The following is a 7,062-nucleotide window of genomic DNA, read 5'->3' as shown; positions in this document are numbered from 1 at the left end:
CATAATTATGATGCCTTTTGTACAAGATGGGGCATGTGAGATGTCATTGGAAAAGTTATGATTTACTGAATATGATTATCCTTTTGTATGCATGTATCATTTTTGTATCTGAAGTTATGAATATTGTCTAGGTATCTGTATTTCACATGTAGTCACACTTGAGTGACACCCACTAGGCAAGATGCTTCCAGTCTATATAATGACAGGCTTCAGAATAGCAGCCATGTTAGTCTGTATTCGCAAAAAGAAAAGGAGTACTTGTGGCACCTTAGAGACTAACAAATTTATTTGAGCATAAGCTTTCGTGAGCTACAGCTCACTGCATCCGATGCATCCGATAAAGTGAGCTGTAGCTCACGAAAGCTTTTGCTCAAATAAATTTGTTAGTCTCTAAGGTGCCACAAGTACTCCTTTTCTTTTTCCAGTCTATATAGCTGGTTGTGAAGGGCCCATTCAGGGTAATGGGTCATTAGGGAAAACAATAGGCCTTAGGAAAAGCTTATCCCCCACCTGGTGAGCCTTCCTGTGGACATTTCAGACAGCCTGTAAGTAATGGCTACTATGACTCTGCAAGGGCAGGTTTCAGAGTAGCAGCCGTGTTAGTCTGTATTCGCAAAAAGAAAAGGAGTACTTGTGGCACCTTAGAGACTAACAAATTTATTAGAGCATAATCTTTGAAGTGAGCTGTAGCTCACAAAAGCTTATGCTCTAATAAATTTGTTAGTCTCTAAGGTGCCACAAGTACTCCTTTTCTTTCTGCAAGGGCATGTGACCAGCCCGCATGACTCAGGACTCCATTTTGGAGATCTGTATTTTTCCACAAACTGGCCTGGGAACTGTTTTTGAACCAGGGGTTCCCACCATATGCTAAAGCTATATAAGGCAGGCAGGGACATCATCTGTTGTGTTTCCTTCCCCACTCAAGAGAACTCCTGGAAACACCCGAGGAAGTAAAACTGAACTGGGGAAAGTGCTGGACCCAGGCTAAGGGATTTCTAACCTGAGTATGGAAACCTTGGGGATCCCAAGCTGCAAAGCAAAGGCAGTTTGTCCTTTAAGAATGTGCGAGCCTGCTTGTATCATCAGCCAAGGTGAGAATTTGCTAATTCATATCCTATCTTTCTAGTATCTCAGGCTTAGTTTGTAGTTTTGTTTATTTATTAGGTAATCTGATCTGGTTGCTGTCCCTTAGACTCACTTACAATCTAACTTTCTGTAGTTAATAAACTTGTTTTATATTTTAACCTTAACCAGTTTGCCTTTAAGTGAAGTGTCTGGGGAAAAATCTCAGCTTGTTTACCACAAGTGTGCATATTCCTCTCCACATCGAGGGAGGGGTGAACATATTTCTGAGGATCCCTGTCCAGTGCAAGATGATATAACTTTGGGTTTATTCTCCCAAACCCGATGCGGGGGGAGATGCGAGCTTGGGGAGCTGGGAAATTGGCTGGTGTCTGCTGTTTGCACTCAGGTAGCCCATCACCCCATCCGATGAAGTGAGCTGTAGCTCACGAAAGCTTATGCTCTAATAAATTTGTTAGTCTCTAAGGTGCCACAAGTACTCCTTTTCTTTTTGAGAAATAATTCTAGTGCTCTTTGATTGGGTAAAACCTTGTTGTTAAAATGTTGGTCTTAAGGCAACCTGACAGTTACTCCACCATTGTCTGCACTTCTCCCTGAGTGGTTGGAATGGGGGTCAGAAATGTTCTGAATCATTAATATTGTATTTATTCAGAGGTTTTCAGAATGTGACCTCCCAGCACTAGGCTGTGCCGTCTTGGCTCCCCTAAGCTCCTGACAGATTGAGAGAGACATGTACAAAAAATATTTCTTGCCCATGCTGCAGCCTGGCAGGCCGATCTCACATCAGTGCTTCCTTTGGAGCGCTCAGCTCATGCTAGAAACACTGTCGGTTTTGTGCACCTCAGTATCCAAGGCTGAAATTATAACGTATTCCAGGGATCCAATTTCTCTTATGAAGAGGCTGAAGCTGGCTTCTTTTATTCTGGGATTCAAATGATTCATTTTAAAACACTGATCACCCTACAGTGGCATAGGATATTTATGCTGTGTTCTTGGGTCTGATCCAAAGCCCACTGAAATCAATGAGAGTCTGACTTTCATGGCTTTGGATCACACTCCATGTTGGCAAGGATACAGCTCTGAGACTAATCTGTAAAATGTCTTGAGTTAGCTGGCGGGAGGTGACTATTAACAAAGTGTAATGAACTATCTCCTTCCATTCCTCTTTGCATGGTTCATGTTTAAGAGGATTGTGTTCATTTCAAAAATCATCTGTTGTAAACAAACATGTCTTTACCACCTGATATGATACCAATAATACCTTTTAACTGCCTCTCTGCATTTATAGCACTCAGAGCAGAGGAATGGCTGTTTAAAAGCAATGTTTTTCACTGGAATAATAAATAAATAATACTAAACTGGAAATGTTAATTTCATAAAAGTTTGGGCTGCAGGAGGAATTTTGATGCCCAATTTGCATTACAATTAATTGGAATTAAGTGTGCAAATCCCAGAGGGGTCTTTGAAAACCTCCATTGTGGTCTGCACATAATTTCAGTGTAAATTGACAGTGGTCCTGTAACAATATCACAGCTTGGCTTTGGGGTAAGCCTCCAGCCTCTGTTTCTGAACAAGGCCCCAATTAAAGAACTGGGAGCTGGAAATAAATAACCAACTTCAGTCACCCTCTTAATGGCAAACAATCCCTGGCTCCATTAGATGCCAGTGGAGTGTGTAATGCCATCAGATGGGCTACTCAGCCTTGTGATTCTCTGAGAGGGACTAGGCTGGGGCATAAGGGGCTCATGAGGTCAGCTTCCCAAGTAACATACATTGCTGAAGGAAAACAGGAGCAGGTAGCCACCAGAATGCCTAACTGGGTCCCCTTGGAATAGCTTGGAGGCTTGCCTTGCTCAGGGACATGTGGTCCCTGGGGTGTTACGAAATCCCCCAATAGCCCAATCACATTTAAATCAAAACTGTCTTTCAAATGAGCTTGTTGCTTTAAAGTAGGCAAGTCTGTATGGTGGGCTCTGTTGTGTGAGCTTGAGAGCCCCCCAAGAAATTGCAATGATGATCAACTTTGCTAACGGGGAGAGGAAACTCCCTGAGCAGCTCTCTAGCAAGAACAGACCCAGGGCATTGTTTGCTTTCAGAACTGCCGATTCTTTTGTTAAAGAAAAAGCTGTACTGTTGCAGAGAATCCTGCAGAACAGAGGGGTCTCAGGACATGAACAGTGCAGCAGATTCGTACTGACTAATACTAATCCAGTGGAACGTACAGAGCGTATGGGTGCTGGGATAATGCGACTGTTCCATATGTGTTAGACTAATTGCTCAGCCAGGCATAGTGTAAACTTCCACTCCACCAATGCATCTCACAGCTAATCAGTTGAAGCCCCTGTTATTCCAATCCCACATGGCTATACCAGTGCACCCTGGTAATCTTGTTGTGAGCCTCAATCTACCCCTCTCAGTGCATTTCAGTACTGACCTGCACCAATCCCTGCTATTCCAGTCCTGGGCTCCCCATGCATAGCTCTGCTGATGCCCCAGTCCTAGATCACTCTAGAGGTGACTATGGATCTGGCTACACTGCAATGTAAGCCCACAGTTAGGAGAACTTGAGTTGTCAGACGTTGGATTTATTAATGTAGGACTTGTGTCTACACTCATTTGTAACCTCAGGTTAGGAATTGTTGAACCCTGGGTCCCAACCTGGGATTCCAGCATCCACACTGCATTATGTAGGCCCAGGCCCAACCACCCATGTCCTAGACTTCCTAGTGCCCTTCCAAAATGTGGCCACTCTAGTCCTTTGTTCGTGGTGCAGTGCGGGAAAACTTGACTGTCCACCAAAACTGACTGATCAGAGGACAAAGAAAGTCAGACCATGGGATTATGGGATACTTTTAGCTAGAGGTGACACTTGCGGGGGACATGTGGGGTCACATGCCCTCCCAGATTTTCTGCTAGGCTTGTACTGAGCATGCTCACATGGACTGAGCATGCTCAGTAACACTGCTGAAGCTGGTTGCCCTCACTTTCCTCCCCCACTGTCAGCAGGCACTCTGTTTTTAGCGAACTCCCAGAGCATGAGTCCAGTGAAGCTGTGTCTACACTACAAAGCAACAGGGCTTGAGCCCTGGGTCCTGGCGTGACTCGGGCTCAGACCTCCATCACGTGAAGTCCTGGGACCCTGCATCAGAGACCTGGGTTAGTGCGATTTGTGTTTATACAGAAGTGGGGTTAGGTTTGAACCTGAATTTGCACCCTGTGTTTACTTTGCAGTGTAAACACACCCTAAGTGAGCTGATGTGTGCGACAGTTTCCTGACATGGACAGATAGCCACTGGGGACTGGGTGGAGATCCTTAAACTCATTTCAATTGTATCCTAAGAGAAATACCCAGGGCCCTAGCAGAGAAAGGTGAGGACATTGGGCCCACCTCACCAGCTGGTAACCTGCAGTACAATCCAGGGACAGGGAGAGAGCTCTACTGTCAGTTATTTTCATTGGTAGAAAATGCTCAAACAAGCTTCTTTTCCAAAGCAAAGGGGCTGAGGATTTCACTACTGCCCTGGGCACTGCACAGGGGCAATGATCCTGCCCCATCTCACAGGCTGTGATGCCCTTTGTGAAGACTGTACAGTGTGGGCAATATTCAGAGAGCCAAGGAGTCTCCAGCCAGACTCCTAGCTCTCATTTGCTTTCCCCTTGGAAGCACTGGTGCCACTGCCAGCAAGGTCATTCCTGTTGCTCAGCCTTCTCACTGCTTCCTGTTCCTGTAGCCCATGCTGCTCTGATCCATCTGTCCTGCCTGCTGCTGCTCCCAGGTGCAGCCTTCCCAGCACAGCGTCCAGGATCTGAGTGCCAAGGGGGCACGGGTCAAGCTGTCCTCAGAGTGAGCAGGTTGTGCTGTCCCAGTGGTCTCGGGTGCTGCTGAAACACCATGGAGAAGGGTCCTGTGTCTGCTAATGGAAATTCACAGAGGAATGGGCTGGGTTCCAGGCTCATGTACCAGGTGCTGTATGGAGGGAAGCTGCATCCCCAAGACTGCCTTACATCCCCGGTGCATTGCCTTTGGAGCAGCTCTGACACGTTCTGCTGCTGCTCAGAGGCTTCAGCAGAAAGTAGCAGTAAAGGGGTTGACATTTCCTCTGGAGTGTGTAGGACGATCCTGTGAGGATCTCAACAGAGCAAGGTTCTGAATAGGAAGAGGGGTGGACAGAGAGGTGCTGCCCCACCTAAGGGCTTGCATGGGGCTGATGGACTTCTGGGCTCTGTTAAAAACACAAATCAGAAAAAAAAATCACTTCACTGGAGCCCCTGCAAGAGCCAGAAGAGATTTAATAGCTCACACCAGTTTCAGGCCTTGTCTACGCTCGACATTTTTGTCGACCAAAGTCAGCTTTCATCAGCACTCTCCTTCCACCAACAAAACTCTCCCTGCTTTACCAACAAAGGAAAACCACCTCGACAAGAGACTTGGAGCTTTTTTGTGGCAAAGTTCTACTGACAAAGTGTCAGTGTAGACACTGTGCTTGGTTATGTCGCTGTAAATGGCCTCCAGGAGATGTCCCACAGTGCCCATCCTGACTGCTCTGGTCAGCAGTTTGAATTCCGCTGCCCTGCACCCAGTACACAGGCTTCTGCCCCTCCTGCTTTAAACGACCAGGAATTTTTCAAATTCCACTTCCTATTTGCTCGGCGTGGACCGCTCACATTGCATCTTCCCACCTGACCGTGGCGGCTCCATGCAGCAAATGCTCTCCCATTTGGAGCACACCTGAGCCATTGGATCTGCTGGGTCTGTGGGGAGAGGAGGCTGTGCAGTCCCAGCTCTGCTCCAGCCATAGGAACTTCAATACCTATGGTCAGATTTCTTGTGGCATGTTGGAGAAGGGCTCTAAAGGGGACACACAGCAGGGCCATGCGAAGATAAAGGAGCTGAGGAAGGCATACTAGAAGGCAGGGAGTCGAACCATCGCTCTGGTGCTGGGCCAAAGACCTGCCACTTCTATAAGGAGCTGGACACCATCCTTGACAGTGACTCTACCTCCGCCACCAAGAGCCCTGTGGATGCTTCGGCAGGGCTGGAGGCAACAGACAAGGATGAAGTCATGGATGAGGGGGTGAAGTTGGATGATGACATGGGACAGGTGACAGGGTCTTCTGGTATCGTGGTGAGCCAGGACCTCTTCTTGATCCAGAAGGGTTTGAGCCAGTCCCAGCACTCTGTCTCTGGCACACATGATGCAGGAGAAGGGAGCTTTGGTAAGTAACTTTTTTTTTTTTTTTTTTCTTTTTGAGTTGATGCTGCTTTGTTATATTCTAGAAGTGGGTGAAGGAATAGAAATGTGCAAAACTAGCTGTGTTTGTGGGTGCTTCACATTCCCCTGTAGCAGGGGTGTAGCCATGGGTGGGCCCAGGTGGGCCATGGCCCAACCACTTAGCATCCTGGCCCAGCCCCAGCTCTGCTCCGGCCTCAGCTTTCCCCGCTCTGCCTGCCTGCCCGGCACTCCCGCCACGAAGCAGGGTTGAGGTGAGGTGGTTTGGTTTGCTTTGCTCCACCTTCCCGGCACTCCTGCAGGCACTCCTGCTCTGCCCAACATTCAAGCTGGGTAGGGGGGTTGGGCACTTACCCAGCTCCATCTGCCTGCCCAGCTCTGCCCGCCCGCCCGGCACTCCAGCTGAGGGGCAGGGTGCAGGAGTTTGCCCCACTCTGTCTGGCACTGTAGCTGGGGAGTGGGGTCAGGGCAAGCCCCCGTACCACATTCCCATTCCCTGGCAGGAGGTGGGGGTGCCCATTTTTCTGGGGGCTCCCAATTGGCTGGGGCCCCTGGGCACGCCCCTTTGGGCCAGTGGCTAATTTTCCACTAGGAGGAGGGCAAGCTGAAGATGACCCAGTGGAGGCAGAAGAATCCTCCCAAAAAAAAAAAAAGGTAGGTGTGGCCTTTGTGGGGCCAGGCCTAGTGGGGGGCATGGGACGGGGACAGGAGCCATTGCCGCTGGAAAGCGGAGTCTCCTCCTGGGGCC

This window comes from Dermochelys coriacea, chromosome 16 (assembly GCF_009764565.3).
Source record: "Dermochelys coriacea isolate rDerCor1 chromosome 16, rDerCor1.pri.v4, whole genome shotgun sequence".
NCBI lineage: Eukaryota > Metazoa > Chordata > Testudines > Dermochelyidae > Dermochelys > Dermochelys coriacea.
The sequence above is the reverse complement of the archived record's forward strand: the minus strand, read 5'-3'. Positions refer to the sequence as shown.